The sequence below is a fragment of the Symphalangus syndactylus genome, chromosome 6, assembly GCF_028878055.3.
Source record: "Symphalangus syndactylus isolate Jambi chromosome 6, NHGRI_mSymSyn1-v2.1_pri, whole genome shotgun sequence".
NCBI classification, from domain to species: Eukaryota; Metazoa; Chordata; class Mammalia; order Primates; family Hylobatidae; genus Symphalangus; species Symphalangus syndactylus.
The window spans coordinates 10,645,304-10,668,160 of NC_072428.2; the positions used below are offsets into that span (position 1 = coordinate 10,645,304).

Genomic DNA, 22,857 nt, shown 5'->3' on the forward strand with positions numbered 1-22,857 from the left:
AACCATGCAAAGCCATGCTGGTCTCAGCACCCCGACCAGACAGCTACAGTCAGTACTTGGGGTCCAAGTTTCCCTGGCAGACTCCCCCCAGCTTTCCCCTGGAAGTGGGGTGGGGCCAGCAAGGAATTCTGGGGGCGACGCTCATGGTCCAGGAACCTTCTGGTGCCCAGAGGGTAAAGGAGGAGTGGAAGGTCTGACGGCGCTCAGCCCCGCTGTGTCCTGGAAAGGATGGGCCGACTTGCAGGCTGGTCCCCATGGAGGCTCAGAAGTGTGCAAGAGCAGGTCAGGAAGGGAAACCAAGTCAGGGAAGGGCCCCAGCCGGGGCTAGTGGTCTGCTCACTGCCTGACACCCGGCGGGCACTCTCAGCAGCACCCCGCAGCACTCTGCTTCAGGTGGCACGCCTTGCAGAAGAGACGGTTGTTGAGGGGGTAGCAGCCTTGGTCCTTGGGCTCAATAGACAGGAGGATCCTGCAGTCCTCATACCTGTAGCAATTTTCATGGAAGTTTCTTCCAGTGCACTCGATTTTGAAGGCGGATCTTTCCCATCCCGAGGAATGATGGAATTCTCACAGATGCTGCAGACGGGGGCAAATTTCCTGTAGAAGTCGTCCAGGCAGTACACCTCGTTCTGGCTGCCCAGGGCAAAGCTCTCATCCTCGATGCACCGGGCGCAGGTCACACACGTGAAGCAGGAGGGGTGGAAGGCCTGGCCCGGGGCCCAATGATGTGCTCCCGGACCACCTCGCCACACTTGCTGCACTTCTGCGGCGTGTCCTGGCAGCAGGGTTCGCAAAGGGGTCGCGCATCCTTCTGGTAGAAGCTCTGCCCAGCCAGCTGGCGGTGGCAGGTGTGGCACGTGAAGAACTGGGCATGGTACTGCCTCTTCATGGCCTCCACAGCCAGCTCCTGGGGGGAGACAGTCTTATGGCAGAAGGCACGGATGTCTGTGGACGCCTCTCTCTCAACAGGCTCTGCTGGGGGAGGCGGCAGCTTTTTCCACGGGCCTGAGGGGATCCGGCCCAGGCTGGACTGAAGGTCCCTCCACAGGGGCCTGTGGTGGGGGTGGGGACGGAGGCAGGTGCAGCTGCTCTAAGTCCGCAATAAGTGAGGCCCCCATTGGAGCAGGAGCCTCCTCTTCAGAAGGCAGGAGCGCCGGAGGGGACGGTGAAGCGGGTGGGAGGAGGTCCAGTTGGGGAAGCATGTCCTAACCATCCAGGACAGAAGGAGGGGGTGGACATCCCGGGCTGCCCGCGCCCCCGTGGCTCCGACCCCTGTGTATTTTATATTTACAGCATATCTCAATTCAGACACTAAATTTTCATCAGAAATACTTATCTCTGAAGACTTAGATTTTATAAAGTAAATTTACAGTTGAAAAGCAGATTCACATACCTACATTGTTCCAAAATACTTAAACGTTTTCCAGTAACTAAGTCAAACATCAGTTTTTAAGTTTAAATGTTAGTTAAAGATAAATAACATTGTCCAGGGAGAGTGGCTCATGCTTGTAATCTTAGCACTTTGAGAGGCCAAGGTGGGAGGATCACTTGAGGCCAGGAGTTCAAGACCAGCCTGAGCAACACAGCAAGACTCCATCCCTACAAAAAGAAAAAAAGAAAAATTAGCCAGGCATGGTCGAGTGTGCTTTATAATCCCAGCAACTTGGGAGGCTGAGTTGGGAGGATCACTCAAGCCCAGGAGTTGCAGTGAGCAATAAATGCACCACTGCACTCCAGCCTGGGTAACAGAGTGAGACCCTGTCTCAAAATAATAATAAAAATAAATTTAGTTCTTCACTGGCAGTAGCCACATTTCTCCTTCTCCTTCTTCTTCGTTTTTATACAGGGTCTCACTCTGTCGCCCAGGTTGGAGTGCAGTGGTGTAATCACAGCTCACTGTGGCCTGGATCTTCTAGGCTCAGGTGATTCTGGCACCTCAGCCTCATGGGTAGCTGTGACTACAGGCACGCATCAGCATGCTCAGCTAATTTTTTGTATTTTTAGTACAGACAGGGTTTTGCCATGTTGCCCAGGCTGGCTTCAAACTCCCAGACTCAAGGGATCCACTCGCCTCGGCCTCCCAAAGTGCTAGGATTACAGGAGTGGGCCACTGTAGCCACATTTCAAGTGCTCATTTGCCACACATGGTTGGTGGCTACTGTATTTGTTGAATGATACATTTCTAGAGTAATATTAAGACTGAAATTTCCCTGATTCATTTACAAACTTTGCAAACGTTATTATAAAAGTCCTTCAAAGGATAAAAATATTTCATCCTTACCTTTCTTGGAAATAAATGACAAACAAATATTAGCAAATTAAATCAAGGAATATTTTCAAATAATCATAGCCAAATATAATATATATATTTTATTTTATTTATTTATTTATTTATTTTTTGAGATGGAGTCTTGCTCTGTCACCCAGGCTAGAGCGCAGTGGCGTGATCTTGGCTCACTGCAAGCTCCGCCTCCTGGGTTCAAGCGATTCTCATGCCTCAGCCTCCCAAGTAGCTGGGATTATAGGTGCCTGCCACCACGCCTGGCTAATTTTTGTATTTTTAGTACAGACCCGGTTTTGCCATGTTGGCCAGGCTGGTTTCGAACTCCTGACCTCAGGTGATCCTCCTGCCCCTGCCTCCCAAAGTGCCGGGATTACAGGTGTCAGCCACCTCGCCCAGACAAATAGAATATATTTAAGAAATGAACAAATGATCCTTCTTGAGTTTTCCTATTGGTATAAGATGTCCCATTTACAATCAGCATAAAAAATAAAATACAAATAAATAAGCTTAACAAAAATGTGCAAGATATTTATGAAGAAATGATAAAACTTTGCTAAAGGGCATAAAAGAAGATGAAAAGTGGAGAGGCACCGTCCAAGATCCTGGGAGGAAAGACTATTGGTAAAGATGTGAAGCCTTCTAAAGTTCATCTATAAGTTTAAAGTAAGTCAAATCAAAATGCCAAAGAAAACATTCGTTGGTGGGTGGGTGGGACTAGTTAAACTAATCCTAATGTTTATCTAGAAGAATAAACAAATAAAGAATAGCCAAGAAAATAACGAAGAAAGAATAACTTGTGCTACCTGATATGAAACTGTAGTGATGAAAAACATTGTGGTACTGGAGCAAGAAAAGACAGATCCATGGAGCTAGACCCATGAATTTAGGAGATTTTGGTAAATAATGAAGATGATATTTCAACTTGATGGGGAAAATATTGATTATTTAATAAAAGTTATCCGTACATCGGATATCCTTTGGAAAAAAAAGTAAAGTTGTCTCCTACTATACTCCTAAATAAATTCCAGATAGTTTAAGGATTTGGAAATAAAACAAAGAAACAAAAACTCAAAAGTCCTAGGAGATAGTAGTGGATTACATTTTAAAAGAATTTTGGGGGCCAGGTGCAGTGGCTGACGCCTGTAATACCAGCACTTTGGGAGGCCAAGGCAGGTGGATCACGAGGTCAAGAGATCCAGACCATCCTGGCCAACATGGTGAAACCTCATCTCTACTAAAAATACAAAAACTAGCTGGGCGTGGTGGCACGTGCCTATAGTCCCAGCTACTCAGGAGAATGGTGTGAACCCAGGAGGCGGAGGTTGCAGTGAGCCGAGATTGCACCACTGCACTCCAGCCTGGTGACACAGTGAGACTCAGTCTCAAAAAAAAAAAAAAAAAAAAAAAAAGAATTTGGGGATAGGGAGGTCTTTTGGTAATGTGGTGTTAAGCCACAAGTCATAGAGGAAGTGATTGGCAGGTTTGATTATTTCAGCACACACTACCAGTTACCAGTGAGATGTAAGTAAAAATCTACTGGGACCTTCTGGGAAAGAATTTCCTCACTGATGAAAATAGTAGATCTGGGGGATGGCAAAAAAATTCTTTGTCCTTATTCTCTTCTTTTTTTTTTTGTCCTCATCCTTCCTAATCAGAGTACGAGGATGTCATATTCAAAGGTGTGGCAGGCATTTTGTCTCACTGAGGGGAGGTACTGTCAACACACACTAAATGGCAAATCTGAAGGACATACAGAGACTGATGACATCTTTGAACCACCAGACCAATCCTGTGACCACCTACTTCTGAATTTCAGGTTAACTAAACAGCTAATATTGTATGGTTTAAGGCCATCACTTGGCTTTTTGTTTGCTCAGGCTGGTACAAATACATAAAAATACACTTTGGGAGGCTGAGGTGGGTGGATCACTTGAAGTCAGGAGTTTGAGACCAGCCTGGTCAACATGAGGGAACCCCGTCTCTACTAAAAACACAAAAATTAGCTGGGTGTAGTGGCATACACCTGTAGTCCCAACTACTCGGGAGGCTGAGGCAGGAGAATAGCTTGAACCCAGGAGCCAGAGGTTCCAGTGAGCTGAGATCATGCCACTGCACTCCAGCCTGGGTGACAGAATGAGACCCCATCTCAAAAGAAAACCCACCAAATATATAAAAATAAAAACTTTCTATGGCAAAAGATACAATGAACTAAGTGAAAAAAAAACAATTTCAACATAGATGTCAAGGTTAATAGCGTTGATATATAAAGGACTTTTACCAATCAATAAGGAAAGAAGAATCCTTTTATAAAATAAAATAGGCAAAACACATGAATAAGTAATTCATAAACTAAATTGGACAAATAAAGATAAAAGCATGCTTCAACCTCACTGATAATCAAAGACTTACAGATTGAAACCAAAATGAAATCTCATTTTCAGCCATCTTATTGGCAAAGATAAAAAGGAGTGATAATGGCCAATGTTGGAGATAGTGTGGAAAATCAGTTTATCTCATACATATTGGCGAAATGTAAATTGGTGCAATTTTCTAGAGGACTATTTATTGATATGATCAAATTTTAAAAGATGTATCCTTTTTTTCTCAGCGATCTTCCTTCTAGGAATTTTTTTCTAAAGGAGTAATCAGATATATGACAAAGAAGCGTACACGATGATGCTTAGTACAGTACTCCTTCTAATAGTGAAAAACGGAAAAATTAGTAACTCCTTATAATAGTGAAAAATTGAAAAAATAGTAATTCCCTATAATAGCGAAAAATTGAAAAAATAGTAATTCCTTGTAATAGCGAAAAATTGAAAAAATAGTAATTCCCTATAATAGTGAAAAATTGAAAAAAGAGTAATTCCTTATAATAGCGAAAAATTGAAAAAATAGTAATTCCCTATAATAGTGAAAAATTGAAAAAAGAGTAATTCCTTATAATAGCGAAAAATTGAAAAAATAGTAATTCCCTATAATAGTGAAAAATTGAAAAAATAGTAATTCCCTATAATAGCAAAAAATTGAAAAAAGAGTAATTCCTTATAATAGCGAAAAATTGAAAAAATAGTAATTCCCTATAATAGTGAAAAATGGAAAAATTAGAATGTTTCCAACAAGAAGTGATTGGTTAAAGAAATTATGGTCCATTTATTCAATGTAATAGAATTCAGTGTAGTCATCAAGAACGATGATGCATTCTTTTCGGCTCACTGCAGCCTCTGCCTCCTGGGTTCCAGTGATTCTCCTGCCTCGGCCTCCTGGGTAGCTGGGATTACAGGCACATGCCACCATGCCCGGCTAATTTTTGTATTTTTAGTAGAGACGGGGTTTCTCCATGTTGGTCAGGTTGGTCTCAAACTCCTGACCTCAGGTGATCCGCCCACCTCGGCCTCTCAAAGTGCTGGAATTACAGGCATGAGCCACCACGCTCGGCCCGATGATGCATTCTATGTATTGATGTGGGAAGATACTCATGATTGAGTGTTAAGAAGGAAAAAGCAGTTTACCAAACCCTATCCAACAATGTGTTAGGAGTCTGTCTATATAAATGTATGTTTAAACATACATAAAAACTTGAAGGATTTTAAAAATTAATAGTGACTATTTTTAGGAAGTGGGATTATGAGGGACTCTTTATTTCTCGGTATTGGTTAAATATTTTATATATCAGAAAAACAAATTTGATTCCAGTTTAGAAAATAAAATGTTTCCAGAAGAAAATGCAATGATGTGCAAAGAAACATAACATACTGCCAAGTTAAAAAATAGGATATAAGTTAGTGATACAGTAGGATTATTTTCACCGTGAGGCTAATTTTATTGAAAATTATCTAGAAAGTTGTAGACCAAAATATTAACAGTAATTACCTCTTAGGGGAAATGTGGTGGGAATTTGAATCGTTTTTATTTTATTGGTCATACTTCAGTGTTTAAAAAAGGTTTTTAAAGATATTTGTATTGCTTCTACAAAAAAAAGTTACTCATAGAAAACAAAAAAAAGGAAGCAAAGAGAAAGATAGTGAGGGAGAGGAGGAGGGAAGAAAGGAGGGAGGGAGGGAGAGAGGGAGAGAAGAAGGAAGGGAGGGAAGGAAAGAGGAAGGACAAATTAAGTCTAACTTGGACCAAGCCCTCTTGGAGGTTGGCTAGGCTCCTGAGACGTCTCGACGTTGATTTGATGACAGTAAGTACAAACCCGATATTTATTCAACTTTTCGGTCTTTTGTCCTGCCACAAAGGACTTGAGGGAACGCAAAACATATGATAAAACAGAACATTACAAATAAAAAAATTTCAGGATCAAGAGAAAATAGCGATGTACTAGAGAGACAGGAATTGGGAGGAAGCAGGGTCGTAGACACTTAGGAAAGTTCAGCTGCAAGGTGAGCTCCCCTGAGATTCCACAGTCCTGGGAGTCCTCTGCTCAGCTGGTTGGAGACCTGCAGTATCTGAGATTCTGCACAGGGTGAGCCCAGGAAGAGGCTAATCTTGTAGACACATTGTGGGTGTCTGTCCAGCCCATAATGACTCCTTTTCCCTTGCGTGGAAAAGGGAGCTTTCGGTCTAACAGTTAGCTGTGCTGGTTGAACCTCTCTCCTAAGCTGAGCAGGTCAGAGTGTCACTCCTAGACATTCCAACCCAGGTCTGAGAGCTGGCCGCAGTCTGGCTGGCCACTTGGGGTGGCTACACAAAGCCAAGTGCACCTCTTAGTTGGGGCCTTAGAGCCCACTTTCCATGAAGAAATAAACAAGGTTACAAAAACGATGGTATATTTTTTAATGTTTATATTGAACAAATTAATGCTTTTAACACCGAAAAACACAGTGCCACAAAAATGTTCTGTTCACAAGATAATTACAGGATTTATTAAAAATACTAATTCATGGTGCACTACAGGAGGTGTGCTGCAGAGCCAAGGGGCCGTGCCAACCTCCCCTCCCGCCACAGGCCCCCAAGGCTGGGGCAAGCAGGCCGAGGAAACTTAAGTGCAGCTGGCAGCAGCCAAACGTGGGGTGTTGCTGCTTCTGAGGATTCCCGGGGAGTCCATCTTCCAGGGTTTGGTACCCAGGTCCTTCTGAGCCGACTGCCCCTGCCCTGCAACATACCTGATATCCTTCCAACGAGGTCCCTCCTTCACTAATTCCACTTGACGTGGATTTCTACCACCGCAAGCAAAAGAACTTTCCCTGAAAGAACCTGCAGTCATCCCAGATTCTTTTTTTTTGGAGACGAAGTCTTGCTCTGTTGCCCAGGCTGGAATGCAGTGGTGCGATTTCGACTCACTGAAACCTCTGCCTCCTGAGTTCAAGCGATTCTCCTGCCTCAGCCTCCTGAGTAGCTGGCATTACAGGCATGTGCCACCACGCCTGGCTAGGTTTTGTATTTTTAGTAGAGACGGGGTTTCACCATGTTGGCTAGGCTAGTCCTGAACTCCTGACCTCAGGTGATCCGCCCGCCTCGGCCTCCCAAAGTGCTGGGATTACAGGCGTGAACCACTGCGCCTGGCCCCAGATTCTTATTTTTTAGGGGAGGTCGGTTTTCCCCCTTGTGACCAATTCCCTTCCCAGGGAGAAAGACAATTTTCAGCTTCTGTGGTCCCAGACTGCAGTGAGTTCATACATATTCTCCCAAGGTGGTGGAGGATTGTTTAAAAGATGCTGAGTGGCAGGGAGAAGAATGTCACCTAAACATCTCTCTGCCACGGAAGGAGAGGTTTGGCTGAGCCTCAAGGACATAGGTTCAGACAAGGGCAGTCCCGGCTGCCTTACCTCCTGGAGCTGGAGAATGTCACGGAGTTTTGGGATTCTCTTTCATCCTTCAAAGTGTCTCCTAGGGTGGGTTTGTCTTAAAACCAGCTTCAGAGGTGAGGGAAGGAAGGTGAGATGAGGAATTTGTCCGCTAAGTGGTTTCTTGGCTGACTCTGCTCCTGGAAAACTGGAACAGTAGTAGCTGGTTATGCTTATGATCTCATTTCTCTGTGGTTCCCAAGGTGCCTAGAGTGAGCCTTAAATAAAGTAGAATGCCGGCCAGGAGCAGTGGCTCACTCCTGTAATCCCAGCACTTTGGGAGGCCGAGGTGGTTAGATCACGAGGTCGGGAGATCGAGACCAGCCTGGCCAATGTGGTGAAACCCCGTCTCTACTAAAAATACAAAAATTAGCTGGGCGTGGTGGTGGGTGCCTGTAATCTCAGCTACTCAGGAGGCTGAGGCAGGAGAATCGCTTGAAACCAGGAGGTGGAGGTTGCAGTGAGCCGAAATCACACCACTGCACTCCAGCCTGGAGACAGAGCAAGACTCCATCTCAAAAAATAAAAATAAAATAAATAAAGTAGATGCCCATTAAACCTTTTGTGGTCCCCCTTGCTGCTGGCAATACAAGGCCTTTGCCTCTTTGCTCAGGCAGCTCCAGAAGATTGCTCTGGGGCCCTCTTATCCTCCCATTCCTGAATTCATTCATTCAGTCAACAAATACTTCCTGAGCACCTATTTTGTGCTAGGCTCAGTGTAGGTGCTGGGACTGCAGGGGTGATAAATAAGATGGACATGACCCTTTCTTTCTTGGAACTTAGATCTTTCTATCCACTTTTCACCCCTTCCCCCAAATATATATCAAATAAAAACACAGAAACTTAAGAGAGAATTTCTCCTGCCACATGACAGAATACCAAGCACTCGTTTCAGAGAGAGAGAAAGAGAGAAAAGGAGAGAGAAACTAGAAAGAAAACTCCCAGCTTTAGGGGAGTCTCCCAGAACAAGGGTCCCATTTTTGTTATTCCTTGTTCAAAAATCTCATGTCCCCCACTCAGTGCACACACACACACATATAATACATACGTTACTTGCACCATTTACATTCATAACATGTACAGCTGGAGAGCAGCGAAGTCTGCCTCCCACATTATACAGAACGGATTGGCAGCTGGGACTGAAGGCGATAGAAATAAGCTATTGATCAAGGGTTAGGAAAGTACTGCCACTGGGATCCTGTGATGCTTGCAAGCTGAGGGCAGCAGTAAAGTGCTACACAAATGCAATAACATTTATAACCCGAGGGCAAGTGCTTTGTACATGAAAATAAAAAGCGGATCCTCTGTCTAATTCTTTCCCCCTCCTTGGGCTGGGCTGGCCTTTGACAAGTGCCTGAACAGGAGCCTAAGCGGGGTCACCTGGATGGGCTGATTTCTGACTCTCTGGGCCAGTGACTGGGTCTGTTTTCCCATGTTGGTGCCTTCTTGTGGTCTGGGGAGTTACCTGCACATTTAAAGCTTCTCTGGGAGAAGCAGGGAAGCAGCCACGTTCCACCACCCTGAGAAACCACTTAATGCCTTGACCCCATGGGTCTTGCTTGGTTTGATTTGCAGACGTTGTCTGCTCCTGTTGGGAGCTGAACTTTTCACTTGTATGGATGCTGGAAATCACTCGTATGGATGCTGGAAATCACTCTTTAGAGCTTCCTTCTGTGACATTTGTAAAGAGGAGAAATCCTATTTTTGGGAGAAATAGATAGAAAAGAGAGACAGTTCTGGAGCTACTACAAAACAGTAAATGGACCATGATGACTGGACCCGAGTAAGCCAGCTTTTTCCTCCAAAAGTCACCAGATCAGTGCTTCCTGACACCAGTCCTGTAAGACACACCATTAAAATGGGCCAAAATAAATTGAGACTCAAAATAAATTGAGAAAAAGCTTCCTCTTGGAGATTCCTATTGCATCTTTGCAATTTAAAGCCTCTGAGAAGCCCTGCAGTAGAGGAGTTTAACTTTGCTTAATAGCATCTCCCAGATTTACTTGACTGCCAAACTATCCCCACCCTTAAAACTTCTTTCATCCTTTCTCTTTTTATTACCTAATGCCTATTAACAACATACTTTAGGAAAGCACTTACAGAAGGATTCGATATTTTGCCTGCCATGTACCGTATGCCTTCATGTGCCTTCAAGACACTGTGCACGAATTATTTCTACCCACCAAAATAGCTCTGCCAATATTATTATCCTATTCTCATTTCACATGCTATCCCATCCTATTTCCTAGATAAGACATATGAGGCTAAGAGTGGATAAGTCACCTGTCCAAGGCCCCTCAACTAAGTAGTAACTTAGTGAAGATTCTTTTTTTTTTTTTTGAGATGGAGTCTCGCTCTGTTGCCCAGGCTGGAGTGCACTGGCATGATCTTGGCTCACTGCAAGCTCCACATCCCATGTTCAAGCAATTCTCCCGCCTCAGCCTCCCAAGTAGCTGGGATTACAGGCGTCCACCACCACGCCCAGCTACTTTTTTTTGTATTTTTAGTAGAGTGGGGTTTCACCATGTTGGCCAGGCTGGTCTCAAACTCCTGACCTGAAGTGATCTGCCTGCCTCGGCCTCCCAAAGTGCTGGGATTATAGACATGAGCCACCGAGCCTGATCAAACTTAGTGAAGATTCTAACCCAGGCCTTTCCAACTCCAAAACTCACATTTTCCATCATACCACGCATCTTGTTATACAGGATGAAGACTGACTTCTTTTTCTGCCAAAGAGAAAATGAGTTGCTCTTCTTTGGAGACCTTTGTCTCAGGGTCCATCCATTCTCCTCAAGGCCTTGCCTGGTTCATCTCAACCTCGTGCTGCCCCATACTTCCCTCCTTGTGGCTCATGGGAATTCCCATTAGAAAGCAGAAGCTGAATCTAAGTAGCTGTGGGCAGGCATCCCAGTTTTGCCATGTACTATTTATGTGACCTTAGGCAATTTACTTAACCCCTGGGTGCCTCAGTTTTCTTATCTATAAAATTTTAAATATGTACAAAACATCTGGCCCAGAATGCTTAGTAAATGTCAGTTGTTATTTTTGCCATTAATAATTAACAATAAGTCGTCATGAGAAAAAAAATACTTATTAGGAAAATGTTAGGGATTCCTACTTTAAATCAACTATCCTGGTGTGATAAGATACAGATATTTTAAGATGAAAAAATGGAAGCCTGTTAAGTCAGTGACTTTTTCAAGTGCACAACTAGCTAATAGCAGAACTGGGACCTGGATTCCCAGAGCACAGAAATTTAAGACACCCTGATGTGTCAAAAAGCTAAATGCACCTGAGAAAACAGAGAAACTTAAATCTACAGCTTTGGGAGCTATTTCCATGAAATCCAATCAGCAATGAAGATCCAATTTCCCTAAAATTATACGTTTGGTAAAATAAAAAATAAAAACTTTAATGGAAATTATTAGATCTGAACACACCTTCATTTCTTTTTCTTTTTTTTTTTTTTTTTTTTTTTTTGAGACAGAGTTTCGCTCTTATCGCCCAGGCTGGAGTGCAATGGCGCAATCTCGGCTCACCGCAACCTCTGCCTCCCAGATTCAAGCGATTCTCCTGCCTCAGCTTCCCGAGTAGCTGGGACTACAGACATGCGCCACTACGCCTGGCTAATTTTGTATTTTTTAGTAGAGACGGAGTTTCTCATGTTGGTCAGGCTGGTCTCGAACTCCCGATCGCAGGTGATCCACCCGCCTCAGCCTCCCAAAATGCTGGGATCACAGGCATGAGCCACTGCGTCCAGCTCACCTTCATTTCAAGAGTTCATTTTCAAAAACTGGAAACAGGGCCTACTTGTATTGGCTACTGTCATATTTTGTTTGTTTGATTTTTCTGGTTATTCACAATTACTCAGGACAAAACACGTTTCTTTAAAACAACATTTTCGTAAATTGAATTAGGTTCCAATAACATGTGAACGTAAAATTTCTGTGTTAATGTTGTCATACTCTCCGTTGGTTTTGCTCCGTGATCTTTTTGGTTTTGCCTAAGCTGCTGAGGTGAGGACACTCCGGTACAAAATGAGCTGTCTTTAGGCACGGTTAGTCACAAAGCTTAGGTCTGAGCATTGCCACTTGAAATCAATCCGTTCCCATCAACCCACTGACGTTTATCAAAGGAAATATAACATTCATCCAGCTTGGAACTGGAATGAGTTTTTCTTTTCTATTAGATGAACAGCGACAACTCAATGTACTTGGAAAAATAATAAGTTTATACTTATGCTAATTGAGGAACCAGTATTAAAATAAAGTGTTTGTGGCTCTGAAACTACTCATAATACCTGTACCTTCAGGGAGTCAAAACTCCCCAAGTGGCTATTGGAATATGCTTCTTGTTTTTAAATTCTGACTCTCACTAGCTTAGAACATAATGTTTCAGGTCGCTTCTTCTCTGTGTCATCTCCATATCCACCAATGCAATTCTTAGCCCCAAGCCCCCAACCTACTATTACCTCTAGTTTTGTCCACCAACCCAGATGCTGAGATGGCTGAAGTAGTGTCATTTTAAATTTAATCCATTCCTCTTTCTTTCACTCACAGCACCCGTTTTCAGTAAACTCGGTCATCTGCAACTTCTATCTCATCAGTTCTCTGTAAGCAAGGAGAGGGAAATGAATGGTACGGCATGTCCATTTTACAGGCAGGAACAATGTGGACTGTACCCCTCCCATCTCAACAACATTATAGTGCTGAAGAAATTTGGGGTTTTTTTGCATAATGAAGTATAAAACACAAATTATCAACCTCTGTTTAGCGCTAGGACAATAAGGCTTTCATCAAAGAAGGATACAGCTACAGAAATGATGCTTTTTGCCTTAAGGTTTTGAGTTCTGAGAACCTTGAAGACATTAAAAAATTTTTTTTATTTTTTTAATTTTTTGAGACAGAGTCGCTCTCTGCCGCCCAGGCTGGAATACAGTGGTGCAATCTCAGCTCACTGCAATGTCCGACTCCTGGGTTCAAGAGATTCTCCTGCCTCAGCCTCCTGAGTAGCTGGGATTACAGGCACATGCCACCATGCCCAGCTAATATTTTGTATTTTTAGTAGAGATGGGGTTTCGCCATGTTGGCCAGGTTGGTCTCGAACTCCTAGTCTCAATTGATCTGCCCACCTCGGCCTCTCAAAGTGTTGGTATTACAGCCGTGACCCACCGCGCCTGGCCCATTTATTATTTAAATTGTTCTCCTAACATTGCCACTTATGAGGAAATAAAATCCTATTTTAGAGAGAAAGAAAACGGGGCTAAAAAGAAAGTAATTGGCTGGACTTAAAATGACAATAAAATCTAGGCCCTCTGCTTCTCCATTCCCACTGCTTTGGGGTGCGGTTCTCCATGTGTTCTAGCTTGAATGCACACAGCTGGTTGGTTTAACACTAATGGGTGTCAGGTTCATTCAAAGAGCACGACCTCAGTATGTAAATTATTCAGCAATGAGGTTGATGTGACTATTTATAGGTCATAAATCAGTTATAAACTCAGAAATATGAGAACAGTTCCCTAAATAGGCAATTGTTACCTATCCAGGGCTTAATTTAAATATGCAGGGCTGAAGCTGGGCATAATTTCCTATCTGACACCCTTTACATTGGGCTTAGGAGAAGTGGATAGGAAAGGTGCATTAATTATAGCAAGACATCAGGGCTGAGTCCAGGTATGCCAAAATAGATTTGTATCTTGGGCAAGCTCCAAACAGTTGCTAATGGCTGCCTGATGCATTGTGTTGAGAAGGATTCTGAGGTCAAGTTTAGGCCCTGGGAAACCCACAGATTTGCCATCCTTGGTTTGCTTAGTTCCTATCCTTTACCCATCAGCAAGAGATGTTTCATGAAAGTAAGAACACTGGGTCACACTTTTTCACCATAATTGTCCTTCTGGATTGTGTATGCTGATAGATCTCCTGCAACCAATCAAGGAATGAGAAACCAAATTGCCTCCTTTCAAAGATGAGAAGCCATTTACAGGATTGAGACAATCAAAAAGAAATAAGAGAGACCCAAAGGTCCAGCTGTAACAAATCAGGTTACTGGCTGCATTTGGGGGAACTCCCTGTTGCCATCATCCAAAGGGGGAGACTCCTCTGTCAGGTCTCGCTTCCGAGACCCAGTCTGTCCCATTCTTGTCCCCTTCGGTACTGTAGTATCTCTTTCTCTCATTCAGTATTCAGGTTGACTCAAAGCGCACTTACATCTTATTGCAGTGTGAGGGAATGCCAGGCCTAAAGATACACATTTGAGGTCATTCATAAGCTATAAGGTGCTCCAGTCACTTGGCCTTGGATAAAGCCCTAAACGAGTCCTCCTCCTTTAGTGCACAGGCCTTTCAAGACTCTGACCTCTGGGATTATGATTCCTGTGGCTGCAGTTTCTCTCGTTCCTCTCTCTAGACCCACATCAAACAAGCAATCACTCTTAGACCTTACTCTGGTCTCTAAAAAAAAAAATCAGGTCATGTCCTGTTTGGATGCTAGGCATACCCCTGTGGCTTTCTGTTCAGAACCGAGCTATCTTCACAGCTTTTTGGTTCATCACCCTGCCTGCTGCCCCCAGATACCCTGCTTTCTCTCATTCTGTAGGCTTTCCCACAGACCTACCCTCCTTGCTGGTGTGAGTCCTGGGGCTCTGTGGCAGCATCCCTTACCTATTCTGATCCAGCTCCCTTGCTGTGCAAAATTTCCTTTTTTTTTTCCTAAAAGAATTCTTGAGATGTCCATAACTTCTTTTCTCTCATCCCTTGGGGCATCATACTATATGGAAAATGATTTACTTCTATTGAGAGCTTACGGGCCAGACTCACCCAAACCTTTACACGTGTTATTTTGCTTAATCCAAACAACAGTCCTATTATTCTCCCCACTTAACAAATGAGAAGACGGAGGCACTTGAATTGTCCAAGATCATACATCGAGTGGCAAATGGTGATATAACTTTTGCATTGGCAATCTGATTCCAATTTATCATTCTGCAATATCTCCATTTGATAATTCAAAATCACATTTGCATATCAAAGGCAATTACTACTTTGTCTGGGAAATCTCCACTGTCTTCTTTCAGATTCGTGATACCCCTTTCTATCTCCCCGCCCCAATGATAAAACACGTTTATTACAGAATTCTCTAACCTTCGAAAACACCTCTGTATAGGTGTGTTAACTTCGTGAAAATTTACGAAAATGTAAAACTTGTGATTTGTTTGCTTCTCTTTACGAATGTTATACTTCAATTAAAGCATTTATGTAAAAGATACTGTCAGATCCCTGAGTATCTCACCACCTGCACTCAGTTTTAGGACTGCAATGCAGTTTGCCAGTGCTTTGGGGAAAGGTGAATTTTGGGATAACACCTAGTCATATATAAATGTTTATGACTGGACAAACTGCTAGCTGGGCATGCTATGTCTGACCCCATGTGCTTTATTTAATACAGAGGTTGTAAAAAACTTATTAGAACATTATTTCAATGAGGGGAGAACCTTATGTTATTGTTAAGAAACGTGTGCTCTAACTGATTTCACTTGGAAGACAGAAGGTTTTATACTACAGTTTAAAGCTGCTTTCACTTGGTTGGAATTTGGGATGTAATATATTTCAAACAGGGTTTCACTCATATGGGTATACTAATTAGTTTTTCAGGTTTCCAGGTTTCAATGCTCACAGAAAAGAAATACAAAAATAAAATACGTAATTGTGCAATGTGATACAAATTACCAAGGAACCGAAGTAATATTTATCAAGCACGTATGACACACATTATCTCATTTAACCTCCATAACAACTCTATAAAGTAATATGATTATTTCCGCATTTTGCACATAAGGAAACTGCAGCTTACAATAGCGCATCATTTGTCCAAGGTCAACCCGGGACTGTTTGATTCCAGTTTTACTAATTCCTCAAGAATAAGCCCTGCTAACTTCCCGTTAACTGCTTGGACCCTCAAAGCAATCCAGTGAGGCCGAGTGCAGTGGCTCACGTCTGTAATCCCAGCAGTTTGGGAGGCCGAGGTGGGCGGATCCCCTAAGGTCAGGAGTTCCAGACCAGCCTGGCCAACATTGTGAAACTCTGTCTCTACTAAAAACACAAAAAATTATCCAGGCGTGGTGGCGGGCGGCTGTAATCTCAGCTACTAGGGAGTCTGAGGCAGGGGAATGGCTTGAGCCTGGGAGGAAGAGGTTGCAGTGAGCCGGGATTGCGCCATCGTACTCCAACCTGGGCAACAAGAGCGAAACTCCGTGTCAAAAAAACAAAAACAAAACAATCCAGTCAATTAAGTATTATTATTTCCCCCATTTTGGGGGAGGAAATAGGTCCAGAAAGATAAAGTGTTTAGTTGGATATTTGCAGAACCCAGACTCACTCGCAGTTTCTCAGCCTCCAAATCTGGTAACACCTTACACTAGATAACACCATTGCTCAGGCCCACAATGTAATTTATTTGCGTTGATAATAGATATCAAAGACTAGACATTGAAGGTGGAAATAACATGATAAAATTCTTTCAAATCCCTAGTCTTGGAAAAATATCCCTGTGATACGTTTAGCAGTTCAGCAGCTTTAAGGCAGCCATTTCTACAGCTCTAATTGCAGCCATTTTAGTTCCTAACAAACAGGTCCAGCCCAGGCCCCCTGATCTGCATCAGTTACTTCTGGAAAAGGAATCAGGATCTGCTTCTTGGAGGGTAGAGTCACACACATACAAATGCACACATGAATCTCTCCATGGCGTTTAGTCTAGCTCTGTGGTTCTCAACCATCCCCTCCCAATAAACCCAACCCCAGTGCAGTTTTACACTCCTCCCACTGGACTCCACCCTCACCCTATACACACCGGATATTTGGCAATGCCTGGAGATACTTTTGGTTGTCACAACTGTTGGGGAGCTGCTACTGGCCTCTAGAGGCCAAGGACGCTGCTAAAAGTCCCACGATGCCCCTACAACAAAAAAATTATGTGGCCCAAAATGTCAATAGTGCTGAGGTTGAGGAGCCCTGGTCTACTGAATGCTGTTAAACACACACAACTGAAATTACTTAGGATTGAATTGACCTTGGAGATTATGGCAAAGTAATGAAACTGAAGGTATTCTCTAGAGTGGACTGTTTATCTACCAATATACATTTACAAGTTATATCTGACCCATTTCCAATTATGATTTTGGCCTACCACAAATGCACACCAAGACAGTTACAGTGAAGATTTTTCAAAAAGATCAGAAACCATTGAGACAGTGGGGAGAAAGAAAGTACATTCAACTTCTGCTAGTCACTGGGGATTTTCTGTCATAATTCTTTAAAAATCACATTGATATGTCTTCTCTACTTATTTAAGCACTTTGTTGGTACAAGCCAGGTTTTCATTTATTCCAGCCCAATAAGAATTAGAAAAAGAAGACTTGATGAATTCTAATATTTACCTTCCTGCCTCAGTGAAGAAATAGAACTCTTAGGTTTTCAGACAGAGTTCAAATCTTCTTTGGGCTGACCTTTTAAGAGATAATGAGGTTACTTTTCAGCCTGGAGCAGAAAACAGGATAATGGTTGAGTGAAGTGGGAAGGGGGGCCAGGTTGGATGAGAAAGCCATCAATTAGTCCTATCCGGGGGGGGGGGTTTCATTACTTTATTTGAAATACTGTCAAGTTCCAGAACATCAGAGACAATCATATACATGTACAAAAATATCTTAATATCCATGGGTGTGGTTATGTGCTGTGCTAGCATAAAACTGTAAAATAAGAAAAATTCATTCTCTATTATAGTATATAAGGACTCTTTATAATAATATAATATGTAATGCCTATTATCTTTTTTCTATATTTACAGTGTCTCTGCATTAGACTAATAGTGCAAATAGGAAGGAAGCTATTTTATTATTTTGAGTGGCATTTTACATTGTCCCGTAGAACCCCAATATTAATATTAATTAAATCCTTTTTTTTTTTTTTTTTTGGAGACAGAGTCTCGCTCTGTTGCCCAGGCTGTAGTACAGTGGCGTGATCTCGGCTCACTGCAACTTCCGCCTCCTGGGTTCAAGTGATTCTCTTGCCTCAGCCTCCTGAGTAGCTGGGTGCCTGCTGCCACACCCGACCAATTTTTTGTATTTTAGTAGAGATGGGGTTTCACCATGTTGCCCAGGCTGGTCTTGAACTCCTGAGCTCAGGCAATTTGCCCGCCTCAGCCTCCAAGTGCTAGGATTACAGGCGTGAGCCACCGCGCCTGGCCTAATTAAATACTTTTTATTGAACAAAAGTTATTTAGATTCCTACCTCATATCTCGCACCAAAAAAAATTTTAAAGATAAATGTAGCAAAGTAAATGGAAAAAATAGAAACCATAAAAATATAAGAAGAAAATTGTAAGTAGTTTTCTAATCTTGGAGTTTGGATAACTTCTTGAAGCATAGAACAGGAGGCAGGAATATGTAAGAAAATACAGATTTCAGTACTTTTACAAAAATTTAAAACTGCACATTTGATATTTAATAACATTCAAGATTTGAGTTTTAACCTTTGTTCAACAGTTTTTGTTTTTTGCTTTTTCGTTTTGAGACAGGGTCTTGTTCTGTTGTCCAGGCTGGAGCACAGTGGTCCAATTGTGGCTCACTGCAGTAGCCTTTAGCACGTTGGTTCAAGTGATCCTCCCACCTCAGCTCCCCACTAGTAGCTTGGATGGGGTCTTGCTATGTTGCCCAGACTGGTCTTGAATTCCTGACCTCAGGTGATCTTCCTGCCTCTGTCTCCCAAAGTACTAGGATTATAGGTCGGAGCCACTGTGCCTGGACTGCTCAACAGGGTTTTGATGGCAATTAAATGGTTTGGAAGGGTAACTAGGTGGCAGAAGAGCAAATTTTAAGTTATTGTGCACCTGCTATGATTATGTCATTCATGTCTAAAAGTTGAATGATTTACCTCAAAGCAGCTTTTGATAGTAAATTTTCAATTTGTAGCTTATTTCTGGAATTTCTGCTAACATACTAATTGTTATCTTTTTTTCCTTTAACACTTACGCCATTTAGCCCTTACAACAATCTCACAAGGTATTATCTTTAAGAAACACCAGGGTTCAGAAAGCCTAGGTATTTTGTCTAAGGCCACAGAGCTAGTGTGTGCCCACAGAGTGCCTGTGTCAAGCACACAGAGATGCTGAGAGCTTGAGAAAGACCCACCAAAGCTTATAATGCCAACCTCACAATCTTCAATCAACATGAGAGTCCCTGAATCCCACATGCACATCTGCACCATCAAAATACTGGAATGCCACCTGTTCACCTTCTTGAGTTATGTTAACTAAGAAAATGAATTTAAGGGCACAGTGAAAATGCATTATACAGTTCTATGTGCCAGGACTGTGCTAAGCACATTACATGAATTATTTTATTCAGTCTTCTTGAGAGCCCTACTTAGTAGGGTTTTTGTTGTTGTTTTTGAGACAGGGTCCCACTCTGTCACCCAGGCTGGAGTGCAGTGGAGCAATCTCAGCTTACTGCAGCCTCAACCCCTTGGGCTCAAGTGATCCTCCCACATCAGTCTCCAGAGTAGCAGGGACTACAGGCGCGTGGCACCATGCCCGGCTAATTTTTGCACATTTTGTAGAGATAGGGTTTCACCACGTTGACCACGCTGGTCTTGAACACCTGAGCTCAAGGGATCGGCCAGCCTCGGTCTCCCAAAGTGCTGATATTATAGGCATGCAACACCTTGCCCGGGGCCGGAAGTAGGTATTCTAAGCTGCAATTTACAAGACAGGAAAACTGAGGCTGTTAACGGAGATTAAGTAACCTGCCCCAAAGTGCCTTAGTTGAAGGAGCAATACTTCCAGAGTATTTTTTTTCCATTAAGTTTGGTAGTTACAGGAGTGTTAGACACTCCTATATTCAGCTAAAAATATTTTAATTAAATATCTAGACAGCGACTTTGCATAACATTGATTTTTGGTTGCTACATCTTAATAACCAAGCACCCTTTGGTACAAGTTCAGTGGCTAGTCCACCTTAAGTCTTTTTTTATAGCAGGGATTGGCAAATGACAGCCCGTGGGCCCCATCCAGGTCACTGCCTGGTTTTGTGAAGTCCCCAAACTGGGAATGTGGTGTTTTTTTTTAGTTTTTTTAAATGACTGAAAAAAATCAAAAGAATATTTCAAGACATGTGAAAAGTACATTAAATCCAAATGTCAAGGCCTATAAATACGAATTTTATTAGAACACAGCCAGACTCATTCATTTACATGTTGTCGTATAGATGCTTTTGGGTTATAACAGCATAGAGTGGAGAAGTTGTGACAGGGACTGTATGGGGTGCAAAATCTACGATATTTACTATCTGGGCTTTCACAGAAAAAGTTTGCTAACCCCAGTTCTATATAGCATGATACAATTTGAGGTTCTGGATTTTTTTCTATGTAATTCCAAAAAAAATTTTACCTTCTTTTTCCAGAAAGAACACCAAAGCAGTCTTCCTATGAAAAAATGTTGATAGCCTGGGATGATTTGAAATCACACCATTAGGTTCTAGTTCCAGTGACTGGCTAGTGGGTCCAGCTTGAAAGACCCCCTCCCTCATTTTAAATACATTACAGTTAGCTCTAGATGGTAAAGCTGGGTCTTACTACCCAACCTGTCCTCCCGTTATTCATCTTGACTGCGTTATGGGTTTAGTTTCACAACATTATGAGTTCATCCATAGGCTTCTTGAATCATTTATAGGAATTTTCATTTTCACTCTCAAACTCTTACACTTTCTCTGCTGTGATTTTTTTTTTTAACATAAAGCTCAGACTACTAAATGGCCTACACATGTACCATAAAGTCCATATTTTATTTTTTAAGAAATCAGAATTTAAAAAAATTTATTTTTCTTGAGAAACTAAACTTAATTTTGCAGGTCACGAAAGTAAAAAAATACCTTCATATCCAATGATCTCAAAGCACCTCTTGTGAAAATACATAACAAGGTAAAGAACGTCTATTTTTAAATACTATTTCTTGGAGGAAATATTATTTAATGGAAAAGATGTGACTAGTAAAGTCCAAGACTATTTCTGGTTCTGCGAATGACTCACTTTGACTTTGGGCAAATCATCTCACCACTGTTGCTCTTTATCTGCAAAAACTGGACTTCATGCCTATGGGAGTTGCATGGCTAATCAATGCCTGGAAAATGCGTAGTGGCAGATGCTACAAAAGTGCTGAGCCTTAAAAACAAAATCACCCCCACCCCCACATTTGTATTCAGTTGAGGTTGGGGTTTATTGTTATTTAACATTCGAAGGCCAACACTATGTTAAGTCCAGAGTGCTGCACAGAACAGATAATATCACTGTCCAGTAGGGATTTTTTTTTAATCTAGGATTTTTTACTTTTAAAAAATTTATTGTGGTTGGGGGTTTAGAATCCGGTAATACATCCATACAAAAACGTTAAGCTTCAAGTTGAAAACTATCGATTCGAAAATCTAAATAAACCCCCTCCCAAAAAAAAAAAAAAAAAAAAGGCCCTCCCCCGCCCCGCCAAGAAATCTCTCAAAACAAGAATTCTTCTGATGTTTTTCTCCTCCCTGCAGTTCTCCATGTTACAGTCCTTGGAGGTAGAATAGGCATAAAATACTTTCACTAATAAAATATGACAAACCGCCGGATTATACGTGGCCGATTCCCAGTGATTGCCCTGCTACACAAAGCAGAAAAGTAAATGCCATCATCCCCCTTAGAACAAAAGAACTTAGGAATAAAAAACATGGAGAGGGGGGAGAAAGCAGCAATAAATAAAGGTGAGCGAAGGCCCCCGTCCCCCGCCCCTCCCGGGAGCGAGTGCTGGACTAAGTACTGCTAATAAAGTGGTTCAAGGGTAGTTATTTGGAAAGGGGGCGGGGTGGCGAGGGGAGGGAGCGGGCGAGCGGCGGCCGGGGATTGCATGTTGCATTCGACTTGAGGTTGCATCTTTCTCCTGTTGCCTGGACCACGCTCCCCCATTGCAGTGCTTCCCCATCACTTCTCCTCGCTCCTTCCCCTCACGGCTTTCCCCCCCGCCCCTGCAAACTGCTGTTGCACTGGAGGGAGTTGGGGCCGCTCTGGAGCCCCTTTGCAGCTCCCGCCGGCGGGTGGGGGGAGTTGGGCTCGGGCCGCGGAGTTGGGGGGGCCGCCGCGGGCTCCGGCCTCGCCTCGGCTGCGGCTGCACGGGAGCCGAGCTGCGGCGCTGCACGGGCCCGGGATTGCGGCGGCCCCGGAGTTTGGGTGCCTTCGCCGCCGCTCGGTGCTCGGCCCCATCACCACCGCCGCCGCCGCCGCTGCACTGGAGTTTGGCTGCCGCTGCCCTACTTCACTCTAGTTTAGTTTCACTCACTTTACATCCGGGTTTTTTCCCTAGGCAATGGGCGCCGCAGCACACCCCGTTCCTTAGGCAAAGTGAAATAAATTCGCCGCACCGACACGTCAAGTAGTCCGCCCGCCCGAGCGCCGCCGCGGGCCCCCATCGCCACCCCCGCCGCCGCCCCACCGCCCCCGGTGGGGGGACCCGAGCGTCCCGGGAGCCGCGGGCCGAGGCGCGGGGGCCCGGGCCGGCCGCCGTACCACTCCGCCCGGCGGCCCCCTCCCTCCCCGCCGCGGCCCGCTCTCCCCCGGCGCCTCCTCTCCCCTCGCCCTCGTCCCCGCTTTCCCAGCCCCAGTTCCTCTCGCCCGGCTCTCGGGAGCGGCGGGGGCGCGCACGGCGGCGGCGGCGGCGGGCCGGCGGGGCCGCGCGGCGGGCTCCCGCGCGGGCGAGTGTGTCTGGGCCTGGG

At 43.7% G+C, this 22,857-nt stretch overlaps 1 pseudogene; it reads right to left on the reverse strand.

The window, feature by feature from the left end:
• Positions 1 to 363: 363 nt before the first annotated feature.
• On the reverse strand, positions 364 to 19,097 carry LOC129484120 (filamin-binding LIM protein 1-like; annotated as a pseudogene).
• Positions 19,098 to 22,857: the final 3,760 nt, after the last annotated feature.